Source organism: Megascapheus bottae, chromosome 11 (assembly GCF_031878675.1).
Source record: "Megascapheus bottae isolate mThoBot1 chromosome 11, mThoBot2.hap1, whole genome shotgun sequence".
Lineage (NCBI taxonomy): Eukaryota > Metazoa > Chordata > Mammalia > Rodentia > Geomyidae > Megascapheus > Megascapheus bottae.
The window spans coordinates 32,032,750-32,057,193 of NC_143519.1; the positions used below are offsets into that span (position 1 = coordinate 32,032,750).

General features: G+C 32.4%; 1 long non-coding RNA gene across 4 annotated transcripts in view; it reads right to left on the reverse strand.

The window, feature by feature from the left end:
- Positions 1-24,444, reverse strand: part of LOC150056880 (uncharacterized) — a 474,030-nt gene that overhangs the window by 26,082 nt on the left and 423,504 nt on the right. For 2 of the 4 annotated variants that reach the window (XR_016537003.1, XR_016537002.1), the window contains 2 exons: positions 21,402-21,467; positions 5,191-5,394 (listed from right to left, as the gene is read on the reverse strand). This is a non-coding gene — a long non-coding RNA (uncharacterized LOC150056880). Of the gene's footprint in view, positions 1-5,190; positions 5,395-21,401; positions 21,468-24,444 lie in introns of those variants that run through there. The other 2 variants (XR_016537005.1, XR_016537004.1) reach the window with 1 other exon arrangement.

The window sequence follows — 24,444 nt, forward strand, 5'->3', positions numbered from 1 at the left end:
TAACATTAATTTTTCCAAGAATATTTTATTTTCCCTAAAATATGAAGGAAAGATTCTCTTTTTAACAAATGACTTGTTTCAAATTTTTGAAAAGCATTTCAATGAGAGATAGTAAATAAATCAGTTTGGTATATAATTTTTTAGACTAACAAAAATTGCCATGGACATTTAAGTAAAACTAAAATGAGTACATATAACATATAAAATGGATATGGATATGGGAATTATTTTAATATTTTGAAATGGAACAAAGAAAACCATTATAGATAATCGAAACTAAGTGTAAAAATATTTAAATAATATTTAAAATGAAATAGGCAAATTAAAAAATAATGAAAACCTAGAAGATGGTGAGTTTTACTAACACATGTAACCTAGCAGTGATCCATGTCACTTGAAAAAATATGAAGGTAGTAATTAAAAAGTAAAATCTGTAGCTGGGTACAATGGTTTACACCTCTAATCCTAACTATTTAGGAGGCAGAGATCTGAGGATTAAGGTTCAAAGCCAGCCCAAGCACTAAAGAATACAGGACTCTTATCTTCAATTAACCACTAGAAAAGCTGATGTGGCACTGTGACTCAAAGGATAGGATAGTAGCCTTGAGCTGAAGAACTCAGGGTTATCTCCAAGCATTGGGGTAGGGTGGTAGCCTTGAGCTGAAGGGCTCAGTAACAGTGCCCAGACCCAGAGTCCCCCAGCCTCACAACCAACAAAAAGAAACAAACAAACAAAAAGTATAGACTGTTTGGACTGTGATGGCAAATCATGCTTTTAATTGTTTATGTCGTTTAGAAAAATAAAAATGAAGCATTATATTCTGGGAGCTATTACACTCTTAAGATCTGGTGTAATTTGAATATGAAATATCTTTAAAGTCATTTGTTGAAGGCTTTGCTCCTAGCCAGTGACGTTAATGAGAAGTGAATCGTGAAGATATTAACTTCATCAAGACATAATTCCAGGGCTGGGAGTTTGGCCTAGTGGTTAAAGTGCTTGCCTAGCATGAGTGAAGACCTAGGTTCGATTCCTTGGTACCACATATATATAAAAAAGCTGGAAGTGGTGCTGAGGCTCAAGTGGTAGAGCTCTATCCTTGAGAAAGGCCAAGGACAGTGCTCAGGCCCTGAGCTCAAGCCCAGGACTGGCAAAAAACAAAAAAACAAAAAAAACAAACAAAAAAAAGACATAATTCCATTGATAAGTTCATGGATTAATGAATGGCTTTTAAAGAAGACACTCATAGCCCCATTTGTAAGGAAATGGAAAGACTTGAAAAAAATCATATTAAGTTAATTAAGCTAGACCCAAAGAACATAGGCTCCGTAGTTTCCATCATTTGTAATAATTAGTATACCTCTAGGATTCTCCTAATAGAGGATCACAATAGCTAAAAAGCTATGTACATATGGCCATGTAGGATGAGGCTAAGGGAAATGAACTCCAGCATATGGAATCAAGAGGTTTATCTTTGTAATTGTTGTTCTTAATATACTATGTGAAGTTATTTTTCTTTTTCCCCCTTACATTTTATCTAATGTTGTTTCTGTATCTGACTTCAGTATCTGTTATATTGTATTTAGTTTATTTGTTTATTTGAAATAGGATATGGAAGAAAAAAAACAAGATGATTGGGAGGGGAAGGAGTGAGAAAATGTGAGAAAAACTTGGGGAGTGGTATCAATGTTCAAGAAGTAATGTACCCACTACCTGATGAATGCAACTGTAACACCTCTATACATTACCCTGATGATAAAATACAATTAATTTTTTTAAAAAGATACTCTTAATTGCAGAAAAAGTCTTGCAGGACATACCTTTTAAAAAAAACTTAAGAATAACAATTTATATTGTAATACCTGTATACTAATGGAAAATAGGATTCTTTGGGAGACGTATATGAAGTATAAGAAGTATAATACTTCTTTTGGAAGGAAGTATAACATTTGGCTGAACTATAATTGAGAGATAAAATTCTCTGTCATCAAATTCAATTACAATTATTCATCTGTTAATGTTCTCTACAGTAAGATTTTGTATATTTCATCTTTTAGATGTTTTCACATCAATAATATTGTCAAATTCTGTTATCAGTTCCCTATCATATGCTTTTAATAAATAGAGGACATATCTTGGGCCAACCATCACAATTATATCTACCTCATACTTTTTTTGCTCTGCCACAACTTCATAATCTTGCTATTTTGCTTTGTGTTATCCCTAACACAATGAAGCAATTGCCATTTCATAGAATAAAATTCTGAAACTATGGATCAAAAACTTTCAAATCCTTTTAAAATTTGTTTTGCTCGGGTTATTTATCATACTGGTAAAAGGCTGACTAATATAGGAAGTATAGCTTGGAAAGTTTAATATTGGTCTGATTTAAAAAATGACAGAAAATAAGCATTCTATAACAGGGAGCATGATATCAATGAGATTTCAGGAAACTAGATTTAAGACAGAGCAGAGCTGTCTTTCAGTCTTGCGAATTCAAAATATTAGAGCTAGAATACTGAGAAATTGAGCTGGTGTTTGGAAGGTCATTTTGTGGAAAATAGTGTAGAAAATCCTCACAGTATTGTAGAAACAAGGTCAATGATTGTTAAATATCTTGAAGTTGTTGTTTTGCTGGATCTCAGCACAGTTTTAGTACTATCTTAAAATTTAGAATAGCAGACGTGCAGGGATTATTAATTTGTGACTTAAATGTATTCTATTCTATTAACTTAAATGCCAACTTTTGTGGTGAATGGCTATTACAATTTTAAAGTTAATACATAGCAATTAGATTAGAGATTACTCAATTATACATCATTCAGTTTTCTTTTCCACAAATAAGTTGTCTATTGTTTTAATCACTTAAAAATAATATGTGAACATAATAGAAGTATTTTATATGTTTCAATACTACTTAAGAAAATTAATTTTAAGTGCTTACTAAATTCCAGATATTTTGTGAGTTTATATGCTCCTTTTCTTAGTGTAAATAATTATTTCGTGCATATTAGGTAATGTTTTCAGGTAGGGAAATAAAGATCAAAATAATTACAAATATGTCAGTAAAGCTAAGAAATAGTATACTTGTTATGTAAACACATAACAATGTAAAATGATAATGACTATAAAAAGGAAAATTGAATTGGGTTATAGAATATAAATAAGCTATTAGAGAAGCATTCTTTGTAGAGCATTGAACAGCCTGAATTAGTACATGTAGAAGACAGTGAAAGAAGCAATATGTTGTGAGACACTTTCATGGACATGAATTTGTAAATAATTCTTGTTTGAAACCCCTAAAGAGGAACAAATATTATGAATTAAAAATTACAGAACTAGATAAACTTATTTTAGTGGAAGATGAGGATAGCAGTTCATTTTCTGGGGGTAGAAATATTTACTGATGAAACTCTACTAACAAACATAATATAAACAAATACTGTACTTATGTATATACACACATAAATACTATATACATTTATACACATAATGTGTGTTTGTATGTGAGGGGGTGATATAGATCTTTTGTACTATATTTATAATAAGAATACTTAGAGAATACAAGGAGAAACTAGAAGGTAAAGTAAGCATAGAAGGGAGAAGACTAGAGGTGTTCTGCAGTGAACAGAGAGCTAGGTTTTGAATCTATGTCTGCCTGAGTTATTAGTAAATTTCCTTCGCACTCCAAATAGAAATCACATGAAAAATAATATTTAGTGATTCTTAAAGTTACTTAATTATATTCCATTTCTCTTGAAATAAGTAGCATAGATATGTCTACATACACTGAGAAATTTATTAAATGATGTGACTGAATTAAAATAAAAACTACTACTAGCCCAAGAGATATTGATATCATTTAACTCATTTTACAAAATAGGAATGCATAATTGTACTTAGCAGCATAGCACTGAGTTTTCCTCTCCAAATACCTCTCTGATTAAAAATAATTTGTATATAAAACTGTTTTACTACTTATACTCAGAGTATAGCAAAACTGCAATGTTGGTATTTTTCAGCATATAAATTTCAAATATTTCTTCCTGTGTAAACAGAGATTCTGTCAATGGAAAAATAAGAATAGCCAATCTAGTTTTATTTCATTTTGTCTAATAACATCTCTATTTCTGATATAAATATATTTATCTTAAGTCCATTTAACATACTATTTTAAGATTTTCTTACAACTTTCACATATTAATATGAACTTATTTTCATTTTCATTAAATCTTCCTATTTCTGCAGCAATCCAGTCTGGATGCATTTTTTAATCATGCTAATAGTTTTATTAAAATCATGAAGTTTGTGGATAAACCAGTATATTTGAAACTATTTCACTATACCTCGAAATAGCAAGGATTTTGGTAGTCTACAGAAGATGTAATTTAAATTGAAGTTGATGTCTGGTGGCATTTAGTAGAAAGGCTCAGAATTTCATTCCACCACTTTTACAAATAGGTGTATCTCACATTTTACCTAAAACTGTCTGAAGCTAAGAGTGTTCCTGTGCAATGGCTGTTAAAGACCTCACAACAAAGTGGAATAAATGGCATCCACATTACCATAAATAAAGTGTGACAGCTCTAAAAATATCTCTCATTTGAGAAACCTGGCAATTTTACTTTTTTCTCATCGAGCTCTCTGTTTCTAGGTGCCTGTTGCAATGTGTCATAAGCATTAAACGTAAGACCCATTCTCATACCCTTCCTCTAGGACACTGAGCAGAAATGATCCGTTCTGCCGTAATAGCCAATGAATTTTACATGAGAGTCTTAAGAGCAATGCTATTAAGTACAGCACTGAGCAGAAGGAAAATTTGCTAATAGCTAGTAGAAATCCTTTTCTTTTTTTTCTTTTCTTTTTTTAGTGCTGTCTGAGAAGGCTAATGCTCTTTCTAAAGTTTGGGTCACTTAAGATGGTTGCAGCAACTAGAGATTAGTACACCTGACTTGATAGAGATAAGGTTTCTGGTGACCTTTCCCCCCACCCCAAAGAAATGACTAAAATATTTCTTGAAAGCTCTTAAGTTTTTACATTAAACGTCTAAGGAAATACAGAATAAACTAGAATCTTTGTAAAAATTTAAGAGATACTCAACAGTATGGTTTTCTGAAATATTGTTTAATACATTGGCTAATTCTGCTTACAAATTAAAGTTAATACAGCAGCTTTGAATGTTTTCTGGTGAACCTTCCCACGGTTTCTTCAAAATAGTATCATGGATATGGTTTCAGCTGTGATTTTCTGTAAATGAATTTTCGTGATCTTTCCATTTCTTTATAAAGGGTACAATTTTATTCTAGAAGTAGATGAGTAAAATTCCACTGCATAAATGTATCATGTTTTCTTGATCCTTTCAATTGAGGACAGAGGGGTCTACGCTGATCACATACCTTGGAGAGAGAACAAGAGTGCTATAATAAATAAAGCTGTGCTGGTAACTTCCCTGTATCTTGGTTTGTAATCTTTTGAGTAAATACCAATGAGTAGACTTGTTGATACATTAGGCACGTATTATTATTATTAATTATTATTATTATTATTTCTGTGGTGGCTATGGAGCTTGAAATAGTCCAGGGCATTATCTTTCAGCAGTTTTTCTCAAAGTTAGTGCAAGGGTGTATCAATGTACTTTGAACTAAAATATAGTCAATTCCAGGGGGATCTCATATAGTCTAATTCCTTAAAGATGTAAATCAAAGTCTAGTAAAAATGAAAACACCAAGAAGATTTGAAATAGGATAGGGAAGGGGGGAAAACAAGATGAGGGATGGGGGTAGGGGAAGGGAAATGGGGACCAAGACATGAGAAAGGGATCAATGTTTGTGAAGTAATTCACCTTCTATCTGGTGAATATATTATAATGCTTTTATTAATTACAATAAAAATATATGAAAAAAAAACACCAAAAAGAAGATGCTTGAAAGGGATAGGGAAAAAACAATGGGAAAAAGCAGATGAATGAAAAGGGGGAGAATGCAAACAAGAAACCAATATATATCCTACAAAATTAGGAAGAATGATGGAAGTGATGGTAGGGAAAGAAGGAATTGCATTGATTTAGGGTATATTTTACTCATATACTGCAACTCATTTGTACAAATATATCAAGATAATAAAAAGAAAAGACTTAACATCCATCCCTTTTGAGTAATCTATCATTTGCCAATATATGCAATTCAGTTTATTAATTCACATGTCAAAATTTCCTCAAGTAAACAAACTAGATCAAATATTTATTCAAAAAGTAACCAAGTGAGGAGAATATAAGAAACACATTTTTAAAAACCATTTTACTAACCTATGGTATGATTTGTTTTATTGCAATTGTCTTTATCATAAAAATGTTATTAAGTATGCTAGTAATAATTTAATATATGGGGCCAGGAGTGTGACCTATTGATAGATTGCTTACCTATCATGCTTGAAACCCTGCGTTGAATTCCTGTATATCACATATAGACAAAATGCCAGAAGTGGTGTTATGGTTTAAATGATAGAGCACTACCCTTGAGAAGGTTCAAAGATAGTGCTCAGGAACTGAGTTCAAGCGTAAGGACTGACAAAATACTAATAACGATAATAGTAATAGTAATAATAATAGTTTAACCTATCATACTCAACACTTTAATGGTTATTGTAATGTAGAAAGGAAGCAGGATATATGTATAATTTTATTTCCTTAAATACAATATCTAGCTTTAAATATGTAACAAATTGGAGGAAGATATTTAAAACATTCTAAATAATATCTAAACTAGGATCAGGCTTTAATTGGCTTGTGGTGATGGTGTTTAGATGGTGGGGGTCAACGTGATTCCACATTGATTTACCTATATTATGCAAAAATTCTTCCTTAATAAGATATCTTTAAAATAGTTGTGATGTTTCTGTGAGGAAAAAAGGATGAAATGCATATGTGTACAGCCTATATTTAGATAGCCAAAGATACACAAGGATAAGAAAAAAAAAGTTTCAGCTATTCTACAGACTTTATTTCCAAGCAAAGAAGCTACAATAAAAAGGGAAAGGAACTTCAGGATATGGAAACAAGAGATTTATCTTTGTACTTGTGGTTGTTGTTTTTAATGTACTATGTGAAAATAGTTTTTTTCTCTTTTTTTCCCCTTATGGCTTTTTCTATGTTGTTACTGTATTTGGTTTAGGTATGTGGTGTATTGTATATACATTTAATTTTTTATTCTAATTGGGGAAGGGAAGGTGAAAAAACAAGATGATAAGGCAAAAGACAAAGGATGAATCAATGTAGCAACAGATTTACAACACAATATGTTGGGGAGGAGGTTGGGGAAAGGAAATTGAAAAAAAACATGGGAGAGTGTAACAATGTTTGAGAGGTAAGGTACTCACTATTTTATGAATGTAACTGTGACCCCTGACCAATATTTTTTTTACAAAAGATCTAGATATAACTGAAAGAAAATAAATAATTCCCACAGAGCTAAGCAAAGCTACTTTTTAAGAGTGACAGTGTACATTTTCAAGAATATTATTGGAAAGAGGATCTGTATATGCTTGCTTCCTACTGATTTTAATAACATAAGCCTTGACACTAATACTCATTCAACCTTTGCTGAAATTAAAACTTACTAGTATTCATTATCATATGTCATTCTTTTTAAAACACAATTCTAACATTAGGATTCCTGGTGTATTCACATAGGATGTTTCGTGAAAGGAAGGATCCATAGAACCATCAAACAAATAAAAAATAGTTAATAATTCTTTAAAGGTGAGATATTAGGAAGTTGTATGTTTGGCACTGGTGTTTTATTATCTAAATATTTATTACCCTCACAAAATTAATATTTTAAATAAACATAGGATATGCTTTCAGATTTAAATTCATCTGGAACCCTAAGTAATGTGTTATAATAATAAAGAGAAGTACATTTCACATTGTGCCTTGATAAATATACATACTGGACTTTAATGAATAATATCATTTTACTTATACATCATAAATCTTTTTTGTTTGGTTATGTTTTTATAAAGTGAAACATAATTTTTGATATCCTGAAGCTTATATTCCTATATTCCTTTGAATGCATCATTGAAAAATAAAAGTTAATTTGCATTTCATAATATCCTTTCTTTTATTTATCATGGAACATGTCTACTTATGTTATTTAGCTCTGAAAGCCTATAGCATTTTATCTTATCAAATTTACTGAAGCTTAAATAATGCAACTGTAACATAATTACAAAGTTTGGAGTGCAGTGTAAAGGAATGTGCTTTGGAGTTAGATAGGCAAGGTTCAGTCTTTAGTATTCCCATATTCTTTCACTGGATATATACACATACAGTCATATTGAGTTCAGGAAATATATGGAAACACTGAATTATTTAACAAATGCAAATTTCTCAGCATGGTATTTAGAATGTTGCAGTGTTCAATGAATAACAGTTGATGTCATGAAAAGTTTCCCCAAAGTCCATGTCTATGTGTTTTAGTCTAGGAAAAATATCTCATGTTTTTACATATTACATTAGCTTGAGAGAATATGTATTCTTTCATATATTTTTTTCTACATAACTTGTATATGGCTTTAATCCTACTATTGCTTTACATACTGTTATACTTTACTGCTTTTCCCTTCAAAACATATATTTACATAAACAAAATACAGTAAATATTCACAATATACTTTTCATAAGTTTCAAGTCATTATAGCTTAAATTTGTCTAATGAATATTTATAAATACTAGAATAGTTTTTTTTCTTTTATGTCAATTAAATCAGTGAACTATATAACACACAGGTCTTTCATGTAAGCCCAGCTATATTTCATATAATCATCAAATAAATATACTATTTATGAAAACTTCCAGATTTCATTACTACCCTAAGCTACTCACTGACCATATAATTTCTAAAACTTTATTAACAATGAAAATATAACTCACAGGAACAACAACAAAATCTGCATCTGGATTTACATGAGATTTGATACACTAGACATTTTCAGTTCTTGAGATTAATTTCTAAGAATATGAGAGTGTGCCAGTGCCAACAAGAATCTATAATGAAGAATAAAATGGCTAATATTTGGAGTGGTGTGATGGGATATATAAGTAGACTAAAGTAGTCAAGGTTTAGGGGTTTATTCAAGATGGTGCGGTAGTTATTAATATGAAACCATACATTCTAATTGTGGCCCTCCATTAATTTGGTCACACTGCAGAACATAGAGCCTGCCTGTGTATAGAAAGTCCTGTGATTATTTATATGATCTTCTCTGCCTTTTCCTTTCTGGTCTATTTGTCTTTCCCATTTTAATCTTCATGAGGGAGCAGACTCTACAAAAATATAAGGGGATGAGAATGTGATTTAGTGGTAGAGTGCTTGCCTAGTATGCATGAAACCCTGGGTTCAATTGTTCTGTAATACATAAATAGTAATTGTACTGTGGTTCAAGTGGTGCAGTGCTAGCCTTGAGCAAAAGAAGCTCAAGGACAATGTCCCAGACCCTGAGTTCTAGGCCTAAGATAGACATATTTATATATAAATCTGAGTAAAATAATGTAAATTGTTGGTGTATAACGTGGGCCATTTGAAGGACACCTATCAGTTTCTGTTCATATTTAACTATCTGCTAACAAAATCCCAGCTATGAATTTTTCAAGCTTTATCATTTCTTAACCTAAACATTTTCTGTTTGGGCAATTCATTTTGTTATTCTACTGAGAAAAACATTTTTGTCGGTTATGGGACTTGAATTCTGGGCCTGGGCACTGTCCCCAAGCTCATCAGTTCAAGTCTACTACCCTATCGCTGGAGCCATAGCCACATTTCTGGTTTTCTGGTTGCTGTTTGGACATAAGAGTCTCACAGACTTTAGTGCCTGGTCTGGCTTTGACCCACGGTTATCAGATCATAGCCTCCTGATTAGCTAAGATTACAGGCATGAGCCACCAAGCCCTGCTGAGAAAAGCAATTTTTGTAAGGCCATTAACACTGAAGCTAAAAATAATCTACTAAATATTTATTTGTAATAAAACATAATACTAAAGGTCTGAGAGGTAACTTAACAGTACAACTCTAGATTTTGAGGTAACAGTTAAGCATGATACAAATATAATTATTTCAACAGATGACACAATTGTTAATAACAAAATAGAAGCTTTTTTATCCTAATGTTATTAAAAATGAAAAACACGAGTTTACCAGATATCACAGTTAAGAGAGTGAGAAAATCCTCAAGATTTTGCGTTATAAAATATGAGCTTTTGACAATAACAAAATTAAGCAAGATCATATATGGATGTAAACTAGAAATTTAAAAAATATTACCAATGTATTACTATTTTTCTATTAGTTAAAATAAAAGAAAGATGCCATATGGATTAATAATTTCATAATATTTCATTCGTTAAGCTTTTATATAGCTAAGAGGATATTTGAATGACCATTCTGTAATTTTTTATGAATTATTCATTTGATTTTAAGATTATATACTGCTGAGATACATGAACTCAATCATCTTTCCATTAAAAGCAACTCCAGTCTGACAGAAACTATTTTTCTAAGTCTACACAACGCTTTTGAACAGCCCTACGTGCTCTGTTGTGAAGTTTTAGTTAAATATCACTAAATTAATATCTTTATCTGTACTGTTTTTCAATCTCTGGATTTCTAACAAAAATATACTACAATGTGTATGACATATCAAATATTAGAAATATGTATTTATCTGTGTGATTACATGAATTACAAACTATTGAATTATTTCTATTTATTAATATTGCTACTCCGATATATTATGAGACAATTTACCAGACAGTAAAATTTGTTAAGTTTTAACCATTTTACTGAAGAAGTCTACAGCATTATTAAAGAAGTAGTAAAATAAATTATCTTGCTAATAAGACATTTGTAAACTGTTATTCAAATTATAGATATTTCAGTCAGTCATCTTTAGCTGTCAATTATTTTTGTGAACTGGCTCAGAAATCTGCATCAGACAAAAGCTTGAAAGAATACTAGTGTTAATGGAAAAAAAAAACTTCCATGCTAGAAAGCTTTCAGTTTTCCTGTGATGTTTTCAAAAGACAAAATGAAATTGCCATTAAAGAATGCACAGCAGTTAATAGCTTAATTAATTGTCAAGCAAGTTGTTGCCTGTGGAAAATTTAATACATGTATACCTCTTAAACTTCCATGAAAGTTACATTGTTTTGTTTGGGTTTTTTATTTTGTTTTGCTTTGCTTTGCTTGCTTTGTTCTAGATAATGTATTCATCTACAGGATGTATCATGTCCACTTAATGTTTACAACCAAATTAATATTTGCTTTTAATAGTATTAGTATCCATAAATCTATATTTGCCTCAGTGACCTGTTACATTAGACAGAGCCTACATTTGATTGACTTTAATACAAGAAATTTGATTAATAAAAAGTGGAAATTCTCATTTGAATACAGTTATAAAAAATCAGAGAAACTTTAGTTCTATCATTTCAAATGAAGGCAAGTGTTGATTAGTTATGATTGTGAGATCTGGAAGGAAATATATGACAATACTAGGTGATGAATAAATAAGAAATGTGAGTGTCTCTGCTGCAAGGCTACTTCCAATGTATTGCCCTGAAATGAATAAATATTTTTATGAGTAAGAATAATGAAGTCATACAATAATCTAATTATAAGTATAGTCATAGTTACTATTTTATTATAATTTGTTATCTTGCATTCAAAATCAATATAATTATGGAAAATATGTTTTTATTGAGGATTACATCCCTGTCAATATTTTGGAGATGACTGAGCTTGTTAAATTTCAAATTTCTGCATCCTTAAAATAAGAAATGATGCAGTTTCCTTTCTTTCCATTTATTTATTTATTTATTTATTTATTTATTTATTTTTGAGGAAAAGTTGCATTTGGACTGTCAAGATTAAGAGGCAGTGTCACAAATACTGACAGGCCCTGCAGGCTGTGGATAGACTTATTAGTCACAAGACAAGTCATGCTCATAATTAGTGCATCCTCCCTCCTTGCATCCCATTGCTCTATTACTCAAGGAAAACACTGCCATGAACAGTTTCACCAACCTGCATGACACATGAAAAGAGGAGTCTGTTACTTGGGTGGATGAGGGTGGAAGAGTAGCAGCATGTTCAATTTTATTCATGCTAAATCTGCTGTAATTGTGTGTCTCTGCTTTCTGATAGTTTTAAAAATTAACTATTTTCAAATGCAAATTTTAAATGTATTGGCTAAGAAATTATCACAGAAAACTAACTTAATGACCAAGAAGGTAATTATGTGGAAAGGAATTTGTTTCCTAAGAATAGTCATCAATATATGCCATGTATTTAAACAATTTAGAAACATTCCATCTTGCTCACAAAATTGTAAAAGAAATAAAATGTTCAATTCCATTAGAATACTGTAGGGAAAAACTCATTCAAAAGCAAACCAAAAAATGACCTTTGCCACACTGGGTTGATTTGTTTCCTTGGAATTGAATACAACACACACACACACACACACACACACACACACATTAAAACTTGTGAAAAATTAAAAAATATCAAAACTAAATTAAATTAACTGAGATCATTATTTTATGTTTACTATACTGTAGACGTACATAAATTGATTTTAAAATATCACTAAATATATGACATGGAAAAAATCAGTGAGAAAGCCATGAAAATATTATACATGTTAAACTATAGTATGTACATATATAAACACATACATACTTTTAATGACTAATCATATAATTTTGTAGAATTTTTGTTGTAGAGATGACAAACATGTATCCAGTAAATCAAAATGATTATAAATTATATTGTGATTTATTATTGTCTCAATTACCACCGAATTTCTGAATACTTTGTGCCAATTCAAATTGCTAGTTTTTCCTCTTTGCCTCCTAAGTAGCTGAAAGTACAATCATGAGCCACAATGCTTTGTTTTATATATATATATATATATATATATATATGTACGTTTGTTAATATTTCCTATAAAGGTAGATTTTTAAATGTCTTTTAGTTTTTTTAAAAAATCCTTTAAACAGTTGTACAAAAGACTCCATTTAACAAAAAAAGATTCCATTTAACAACTTAGTTTAAGAGTATAATTTATTTTGATCATTGTCACCTTTCCCAGTATTTTCACCTATCTTTTCCCAAACTACCTCTTCCCTGACTTTTATTTTTTCATTTTATCTATTTATTTATGTTGCCAATTCTAGGCTTGAGCTCAGGGCCTGAACACTGTCCTTGGACTTTCTCAAGGCTAAAGCTCTACCACTTGACCCTCAGCACCACTTCTGTTTTTAGTTTTTGGGTTTTTTTTCTATGTATGTGGTACCTAGGAACCGAACCTGGGCCTTTGTGCATGCTAGGCTAGCTCTCTACCACTAGACCAAACGTCAGGCCCCCTCACTTTTATTTTTAATTTTGTAGGGCGTACACTGAATTGTTTGCTACATTCTCCTGCTAGTCTATTTTTCTATTTTTGCCCTTGACTCAACCTCACAACTTCAAGTTCCTGATTGAGTATTTGGTGTTTATTGAGCCAAAACTTCACAGGAAAAATATTAAAGATGTGCAGCATATCTGTTTTAACAATGCAATTTAAATATGAAAATAATACTTGTTTCAATGTGTTACGGTGTGAAGGATACAGCTAAGAAATAACCTATATTCTGTATCAAAATGCTCCCTTTCCTCAAGGTATAAAAGGTGCTAATTGGAACTCTTGTTATACAGGGTCCTGTCTCTATTCTATTAGAATTACATAGATATTGTTAACTCCTAAATTGCTTTTTTCCTGCAATTTCAGTCTGTGCCCCAAATTGATATTTTGTGGTATTTTTATTATTTTTAACTTTCTCTGATTTGTTCTGATTCTGAGCTTTACATGGGATGTTTCTAACTGTGACAAGGAGCTTTCATGTTTCCCTTACCTTCCCTGCAATATTTTCAGGGTATGTGGTCTTACATTGAGATCTTTGATACATTTGGAATAGACTATATTGCACGGGGATTTGTAAGGATCTTGCTTCGTTTTTCTGCACACCTAGGCTGATTCTGCCAACACAATTTTTAAAGAGACTGTCTGTCTTACATCCTTTCTTTTTTACTCCCTTATCAAATATTAGGTCTGTGGGTTAGTTCTGGGTCTTATATTCAGTTGGTCCCCAGATCTATTCTTGAGTCAGTACCAAGTTGTTTTTGTTTTAATTATCGTTTCCTTGTTCTTTCCTCCTCCTCCTCCTTTTCCTTCTCCTCCTCCTCCTTCTCCTCCTCCTCCTTTTTTTTCTTCTTTCTGTCCTTTGCAGTTGATTTTTACTTTTGTACCCTTTCTCAAATATAAGTCTATCTTAGTTGAGGATTGTAAAGGGAAGCACAGAATCTGTGGGTGATACTCACTAGACACTATGTTGGAAATTAACTTGGGGGTAAGGAGCTAGGAGGGAAAAATTGGGAGAAAGTGAGGTAAGGGGTGATCCTATTGGAACAATAATGTACTCATTATGTGACTTATGCAACTGTAACCCCTCTGTAATCACCTTCATAATAAAATAAAATTAAATTAAATCAAATTAAACACATGCACAGGGAAAAAACTCTGCTACTTCTCATAGTTCAGATTTTTCTAAAACATAGAGAATACGATAAAATAATGGTCTAAAAGGTTGTTGAAAATCATTTCTTTTCTGTAAAGAAAGTGTGACATTCTCAACGTGTGCTCTCGGTTATCCTTTTCTGTCTCTGCCTGCTTTCTGTATGTGTTCTATTTGGGTTTTTATGTTTCTTTTTTCTTTTTCATTCTGTTTGTTCCTGTATTTTTATACTGCTTTTCTATGTTTCTATGTTTCTTTTGTCTTTCTTAGTTGTTTCTTTTTCTATTATTTCTTTGGCTATCAATGTAGTCTATGTGTTTTCATGTGCTCACCTCTTTCTTCTTAAAATTGGAATTTTTTAACTCCCTCCCATTTTTTTTTGTCAATCCCGGGCTTGATCTCAGGTCAGGGGCACTGTCCCTTTTTTTTTTAATCAAAGCTAGGACTCTACCACTTAAGCCACTGTTCCACTGCTGGCCTTTCCTGTTTGTGTGGTAATAACTGGATGATGTCCATGACACAATAGCCCAGTCACTAAATATACATGATCATATATAATGAAGTATATCAAAATGAATTCCAATAATGGGAAACAAGGTTTCTAAAAATGCACTGCTTTCAGTGCATTTCAGTTATTTTTTTTCTTTGCCTTTTTCCTTTTTTAAAATTTTGTTCTTTTGTGTGTGTGTGTGTGTTTTTTCTTTTGTTTGGTGTAGCCTATGTCTTATATAAGTTTATCAGATAGGTGCAGAAAGAAAATATCTAATCTACATGCCAAATAATAGAATTTATCATATAGTTTCATTGTAATTAATAGTAGGGTTATATTATATTCACCAGATAGAAGGTGCATTATTTCACAAACATTGATACCCTTTCTTATATCCTGGTCTCCATTTCCTCCCCCTACCCCACCCCCTCATCTTGTTTCCCCTTCCCTAAAATATTTCAAATAACCAAATAAGCACATATATATGTATATATATATATTTATACAATATAACAGATAACAAGGTAAAATACTGTAACAATATGAGATAACCGAGGGACAGCAAAAGAGATGAGAAATAACAAAGTACTACATGGCCTTATGAATCTAGGTTTTGTTCTATTATAAATCGCTGCTAGGAGAGTCCAAGGTTTCTACTGGTTATAACAAATGAGGGAAACCATTGAGCCTATATTCCTCTGAGTCTGGCTTACTTCACTTAATATGCAAATGATAGAATGTTTAAGATGCAATTTAAAAAGTGTACTTTGTACTTCAGATGACTATAATTTGGAATTAAATATGCACACAACTAAGAAAGGTATTGAAATCCCCACAGAATATACCTCTAAGACATATCATAAGGGAGAAAAAGAGTTCTCCAATGTGTTTGAGGGGCCCTTGTGTGATCTGATGTTCAGTTTTAGTGGAGTAGCTGAGATCTGCAGCTGTCCTTATAACCAAAGTCTTGATAGTACCAGGAGTTGGAATTCTGTAATTCACCTGTAGGAAGTGACTCTAATGGTTATAGACTGGGTTCTGCAATGTTTAATTATAGATGGTTGGGCCATAATTGAATTCTGAAGCCTCTATGATATGGGTGTATGACTGTTACCTAGATTTCCACTCTGAATAAAATTGGGAAATAGAGTTTTAATGCCTGCCTGTACCTTTTAAATCAAAAAGAAAAGATGCATTTTCTAATCAACTTACCAGCAGGACCAGAAAGACATTTTATACTCCAGAAGTGGTGTTTCTACAACTTTTCTCCCAGCCTCCATTAAGCAGCACTGGAGTATGTGGCTTCTTAGTTCACAGGTGAAAGGAGGCTATACTCTGCAGCCTAGGTTCTGCAGAGCTTTTGAGGGTGGGCAGAGCTGCCCTGTAACTGGAATCTGAAGATATTCCCAATAAGGGGATGTCTAGTGCCTCGCTTTCCACTCCCAGTAATACGGGAATTGAGTACTTTCTTCAGATCTTTCTGTTCTTTTGAAGTGAACTTTTAGAGACTTCCGGTTTTGTCGTTCTAAAGTAGTAGGCTGGGCTGCAAGCTGCACTAGAATTTGGCTGGAACGCCAACCTGTTATTGCTACAGGGCAGGGGTGCCTCTGCCGGGCTGGTCTTATTGTTAGCAGGTAGAGGCAGTGGTTGGTATCCTATTCCTTGGCCCTTTGCAAAAATTGTATCACTTCTCTGGCGAGTTTTTCCGGCCAGATTTCTGACAGCTTCTTTGTCACTTTCAACAATGGTAGATTTCGTAGGCAAGGGAAAGGGATCCCATCCATGTGTTCTTTTTTCCAGGAGGAGATGTCCTTTGTGGAATACTCATGGTTCCTGGTGATGATTCAGATTGCCTCAAGGCATGACAAGTTTTTTTGGTACTGATTGTGGCTAGTTTGGAGGTGTGTTCCTCTTCCTACTTTTTCCCACATGACTCTCTAAACCCTATATTGATGAAGATTTGTGCCAAACCCAAGACGAAGCTGCCATGGTGAGGGCTGCCTCACTGGTTTTTGTCTTGTTATGCATGCAGTATATATTTCTGTCTTAAAGTGAATAACATTCTATAATTATAGTTTACTTCCTATGACTCTCCAGGGGTGGATTACCTGCTGGGACGCTAAATCTCTGCTTTGTCACAGGGGGCTTATGTTCTTCCCTGTTCTTACTCCACCATCTTCCTGCTTTGCCTTAGGTTTAAATTGCTGAGCACCATTCACAATGCTTTTTCAGTAGTCGAACAAATTTACATTCCCACCAAAGAGCATTTTAGGGTTTCTTTTGTGTGACATTCTTGCCATTATTTGTTATCGTTTGTTTTCTCCATAAAAGACCATTCTAACAAGGATCAGGTGGAATCTAAACTTGGTTTTGATTTGCATCTCGTTTACAGCCAGAGATGTTGATGGTTTCTTCACGTGTCTATTCACCATTGCAACTTCTTAGAAGACTTTTTCACTCATTAGCCCTACAAATACCTTTGAGAACTTTGTTAAATGAGGACTGGATTCCTTTTCTGTTTTTTCTTTGCTTAACTCACCCTAGATATTGATACAGATTTTAGTACTACACATGACTGATTTATGATTTTTTAAAATCATGTTGTTACTTCAGTGGTTAAAATAGTGAATTCATTATTAATATAGTAAAGTCAGAACCTAATTTTTTATTATCTAATGCTTATAATGTCTCATACACACATAAATTTAACACAATTTGGATGTGGTGCTGTGGCTCAACATGGTAGAATGGTATCCTTGAGTTGAAGAGCTCAGGACAGTGCCCGGGCCCAGAATTCAAGCCCCACAAAGGACAAAACAACAACAGAAAGAAAGAAAGAAAGAAGAAAGAAAGAAAGAAAGAAAGAAAGAAAGAAAGAAAGAAAGAAAGAAAGAAAGAAAGAAAGAAAAAATGAAGGAAGGAAGGAAGGAAGGAAGGAAGGAAAGGAAAGGAAAGGAAAGGAAAGGAAAGGAAAGGAAAGGAAAGGAAAGGGGAAAGGGAAAGGAAAGGAAGGAAGGAAAGGAAAGGAAAGGAAAGGAAAGGAAAGGAAAGGAAAGGAAAGGAAAGGAAAGGAAAGGAAAGGAAAGGAAAGGAAAGGAAAGGAAGGAAAGAAGGAAGGAAGAAAGAAAGAAAAGAAGGAAGGAAGAAAGAAAGAAAGAAAATAAGAAAGCAAACTAGCAAAATTCAAGTAGAAAATAATGTTTTGGCTTGAATATAGAGCTAGCCTATAGCACATAGCAACATTATCCCGAAATATATACATTTACAGAAAATACACAGGAAAAGAATAGTGACTAAATATCCCTCTGAATCAGTGCATAAAATAACAATTTAAGAATAATATATTATCATAGAATAAAGTGGAGCTAATGGCACACATACAAATATATGTGCATATATTCAAATTTGGATAAAATAGAAATTAGACACATCACAAAGAGCCCTCATAATGAACTTATCCTTATTCTTCTTGGAATCATTTGATATCAACAACTTGCTTCTGTGTGATATTTCTACTGTAAATATTCTAAATCATTTACAACATATTTCAATGAAGAATTTATGAAACCTCTTAATTTGGAATTCCACAATGAAAATTTGATACATCAAATAAGTTATGTATGCAAAAAGTTATGGTTAATCAGGATTTCTCATGGTTTAATTTAATGGCATCATTTTACCTAGTGATAAGGAAAGAATGAATGAATGACCAAACTTGGGCTCTTTAGTGTTGAGGGTTCTATTGTTCCTTCAGCTTAGAAGGTGCTTGTTGATAGTATTTCTAATCTTCAAGACAGTACTTTAAATAACGAACAAACCAAACAAAAGTCTCTAGTTAACTAACATGCCATCTTTGAATTATCTGAAGCTAAATTACAAAGGGACTTGAATGATATTGTTATATATCTAATGCTGTAGCCTTTTTCATTATATAATTCCAAAATTGATGGCTAAAACCTGACAAGGATAATAAACATCTCTAATTACCAAAGAGCACTGTCTCCACAGGCTACTATTCTTGTCTTAAAGGCATTTATGTTCCTTTCCTGGCAGATAGATTTGCTCTGCCTCTTAGCCTGACATAAATTATTTTTATATCAATCTTTCAAAAAAAAGAGGTTGTCCTCTGAGTGATAGCTATGGGAACTATAGTACCTGTGGGAAAAGAAAATTAATTTGTCTCATTATTTTCTATATCTCACTATTCCCTAAGCTGCAATACAGCTTAGAAACTTATAGTGGAAGTCTAAGCCTCTACAGTTAAGTTTCATGTGCAGATATCATTAAAGAGAAAACTCCTTAAAATAAGGTTAGCTGCTGGGAATTGAAAGCAACAAAATGAGAGTTAAGGAATCCAACAAGGAGCAATACTTAATCCAGCTTCATTATTTTTACTATGACACAATTACATCACCTTGTTATTTGGCTAGAAAATGCAAAATATTAGACATCTCATTAGGAAAATAGGATGTACTATCACCTTTTGTGCAGGAGGTGTTTTTTTTTATTTTTTTTCTACTAGAGATGAAAAAGGATTTCCACAAACCACACTAATATATAAGCCAAGCTTTAAATTTTTTAAATTGGCTCACATGCTCTCCTTAACTCATATTTTAAAAAATATGTTAAATTTTAGATGGGATCATTTAAATCAGAAGATATGAGTTTCCAAACAATACACAGTAAGCTAAAAATAAAGCTGTTATCAAAGCTCAACTCTGAAATTCCATGTTATGCTGACATTAATTGATTTACTTTACGATTTTAGAGAGGTAAAAATGTTTGCATAATATAATATGAATATTTTTAAAGAATTATGTTCAATTAAACAATGTTATTTATCTTATACTATTTAAATAAACCTGGTATCAGTGGTGCATGCCTGTAATCCTCGATACTCAGAGGACTGAGCTCTAAAGATCATTGTTCAAAGCCAGCTCAGGTAGGATGCTCCATGAGACTGTTATTTCTAATTAATCACCAAAGGCGAAAAAGTGGACCAGTGGCTAAATTAGAAAGCATTAACTGATCTAAAGTGAAAAAGCTGAGGAACATTCCTACCCAAGTCCTGGGTCCAAGCCCAAGGATTAACACTAAGAATACATAAATTATCAAAACACCATATGTTATCAAAACATAATTACTTACATACAGTAAGATCTTCAACAAGTTTATAATAAAAGACAAAAAAGCTATCAACTATATATGTACAGAAAATAATCTTATATTTCTGACTATTAATAAAAAATTGGCAAAATTATTTCTTTCGAAGGATATTCACATGTACATTATATGAAAGAAGACGTGTAGATTCTGTATGCTGTTTTGAGCATGACATCACCAAAATAAGTTCCAGTTGGATATTATCAGAAGATAGGTGAAAGATAAGTGTGGAGGAGAGATAGGACTCTGAAAATGAATCAATTTTTGCAAAATTTCCAGGAAATGAAAATATACTGGTAAAAGTTCTTCCAGTAATCAAATGATTCTGAAAATAGACCATGAATCCTGAGGCCAATTCATGCCATCCTCCTTTGGAAAATGTGCATATGTACTTATTGGCATTTATGATGACAGTATGGCAGTTTCCTGTCCTCCAGGGGGTCAATGTACCTCAATCCCATCTGAGCAATAATGAGTTTAATCAGTAAAAAATCAGGAATTGTATGTTTGAAGTATAATTTCCTTGATTTCATGAAATAGATGTTGGGTTATTTTTCTGTTTTCAGAACCAGTATTTTTTTCGATGTTTATAAATTCACAGGAAGCACAGATACAATTGGATGAATGAATGACAATAGGACCTGATAAATTTAGGAACTGATAAATTAAATAAATACAATTTAAGTAGAATGTTTCAGAAAAGTTTATAAATAAGACAAATTGGTGAAAATGTATCAAATATTTCTCAGAGCTTCCTTTTTAAACAAATAGTGTCCTTCATTTAGAATTAAATTTTAGGTTAAATTTTGTAGCTAGACTGCAGTGCTGGGGGAAAAAAGCACCTATGTGAAAACACAAAAGAAATTAACACTAAAAGGGACCAACTTTCAATGGACAGACTTAAACAGACACTGTTTTGAGGGGGGAGAAAGCAGTTTCCACTACAACATGACAGAAAATAATCTGTATAATTTCAAATACTTTTTAGTAAAGAATAACTAGAACAAAGGAATTAAAACCAAATAGATAAGAAAATGAATTAAGCTAGGATAATCAATATCTAATGTTCTTTACCTAGCTAGATTCAGTAGAGAAGCAATTGATCTAGAGCATGAAGTAATTATGATGCCATTACTCACCTAAAAGGATGCAAGTTCAATACTGGGTATAATCTGACTGCTGTCCTTGTGGCTGGGAAATAATGACTAGAACAAAAGAGTATACAATTAGATGCTTACTTTCTATAAATTATTCTTCTTCTTGAAAGTGGAAGAGAGTCTATAATCAATATGCAGCTTCCTCCCCTATATCTGAGATGAATTAATTCTTTTGAAATTAGTAAACTTGGCATTCAAAAGAAACATCCATACAGAGAGAAACGAAAACACTAGTAATTTACTAGACACATTATTTCTAATTTTAACTGCTGTTGCAGATAAAAATTTGAAACAGTTTATAATTTGTCTAAATTCATGCAACATTATTTTATTTGACTTTTAATTTTGATAGTAGAGCTTGAACTCAGAACCTAGGTGAGCCCCCGGAGCTTTTTTTCAAGGCATAGTACTGTAGAACTTGAGACACAGAACCATTTCGTGTGTGTGTGTGTGTGTGTGTGTGTGTGTGTGTGTGTTTGTGTCTGTGTCTGTGTCTGTGTCTGTGTGTTTGTTTAAGTGGAGATAAGAGTCTCAGGCTTTCCAGTCTCAGTTGGCTTCCAACCATGATTCTCAATCTTCAACCTCTTCAGGAACTACTATTACAGGAGTGATGCACTAGTTGCCAGGAATTTGATATTTTAAATTATAGTACCACTAATTATAATTGCAAATTTTCGAATTAACCATAGTAAATCGGACAATTATTAATTCAGTTCACAGTCCTTTAACGAATGTAATAAAATGTGGGTATTTTTTCATATATAATGTGGGTATTTTTTAAACTTGTATGCAGTAAATATTTGTCCTACTGGAAAACCAAAGATTTTTAACAAATAATAATTTACTCTAGTTTGCTCCTCACTTAAGCAGATCAATTTGCTTGGGTAATGAATATGGTACAATTACATTTCAAATTCACTGAGTTTGGTTTTCTGGGTTTGCAGGTTCAACCCACATTTGGGAAAATTTATGGTTCTTAGACTTGAGAATATCATGGAAACCTTAGGAGTACATACACAATTTCTAAGCCCTTTCAGAAAACTAATCGGCATGGATTTAAAATTCATCATTAGACATCAGACACAGAACAAAAGTAAACTTCACTTCATTTCTAAAGGAAACTAGTCATTGAGCTGGTACAAATGATCTCATTTCTTGTAAAAAAAAATCCAGAAGTAGCTCTGTGGCTCAAGTGGCAGAACACTAGCATTAAGAAAACCCAAGAACACTGTACCTTAAGTTATTTTCATTTTTTATTACTGAGCAAGACATTGACAACCAAATTGATGAATTAAGGAGAACAAAGAAATGGTGACATTGTCAAGAGGTACTTGCATTTATACACAAGGTGGCCTAGGCTATGATCCTCTCATATGTGTTTGTCTCATGCATGGAATGAAAGTGGTATACTACCATAGCCAGCTTTCTATACTTTGAGATTGTCTCTTGTGGACATTTTGCTTGGAATTGACTGAACTGCAGTTCTCTAAAGGCACCTTCATGAGTAACTAGGACAACAGGCATGAGCCTATATACTCAGTTTAATTAGGAAATTTCTTATCATTTCCATCACTTCCAAGAGCCTTATAAATATTAGAATGAAACATTAAAGCAAAGAAGAATTACATTTGGCATTAAAAATAGCATAACAGTGATGGATACTGATAAATATGAAGATATTAACAGATACAACACTAAGTCTTGCCCCAACTTCAATATTTAATGATGATACCTTCCAATCAGTCAGTAGAATAAAAAATTAAAATTTTATAAAAAAGATCTCATGAAAATGTTTCAGTTATTTACACAATTTTCTCAGGAGATTGAAAATACACATTTATTTTCAGACCAAAGTAACTATCGCAATATACTGTTAAAAAAATACCTAATCTTATGAACATCTTTGTATCTTTCAGTTTACACTATGAGGGAAAACACCATCATGTGCTATCATCTAGAGTCAACTGTTTCTAAATAATATATATATATATATTAATACAACCATATTCCTACTAAATTTGTTTAAGAGTAAGGTGAGTACAGTTGAATTTGCATCCTACAAAACATACCACAATATGTTAGAGAAAAGTAAGTATTTTTTGCAAAACTTTCCTTAAGTTTATAGTCAGGTTTTACTCTCTTCTATATAAATAGCAGCCATCTCCTTGCACTACAAACCTGTCACATCACATAAACTTGGTTGAGTGAATTGAGTAGATAGGAAGCCTCTAAGGAGACATCAGTTACTGCAGGAAGTGGGCTCAGTGATTCAGGAATGCTCACTCATAAATACTTTGCCAAAGTCCCAAGTTTGTGTTGATAAGAATCAGGACATAGAGGTGCTGTTAAATGACTTCCTGACTCTATTTTGGTACTTTGAGCTGTTCTGAGATATTTCTCAATATAGCCATAAAATAATAGTTTCTTGGCGAAATTCCAGTTTCCCAACTCACCCATAACCACTCTAAATCCTTCTTGAAGTAAAAAGTAGGTGCAAACTTTTAAGGTCTGTTTCTGTTAAAGCATGTCGACAATTCAACCATAGCGCTGACTATGGAGCCAGCAAACAAATTGTGTTTAATCACATAGTGATAGTATCTTTCAAAAGTTTGTCTACAGAATTTGGAATAAACACTAGTTTTGATTCTACACCTCTGAATAAAATGCTGAAAATAAAAATGAAAAAAGGTAGATTTATGGTAATGTTTCTCAATTTGTGCAGGTGTAAAGCTTAAGAAAGCCAAAAAAAAAACAGCAATGAAATAAGCACTTGTTAACATGCATTTTAAAGTCTGCTTTCAGACTCAACTGAGATCAGAACAAGACCAGTAGCAAAAATGTGAATAAAGCCAGGTGTAAGTAGCTCTTAGATCATGGAACCAAAGAGGCTAATGAAAGATACACAGCTTGCTATGTGCATATTCATACTATTTTTTTAACATTTTGTTGACCAAACAAAGCAAGCATTTTAGCTGCTTCTTGCTCATAAGCCACATAATTACTTTTGCTACTTGCCATATGTAAA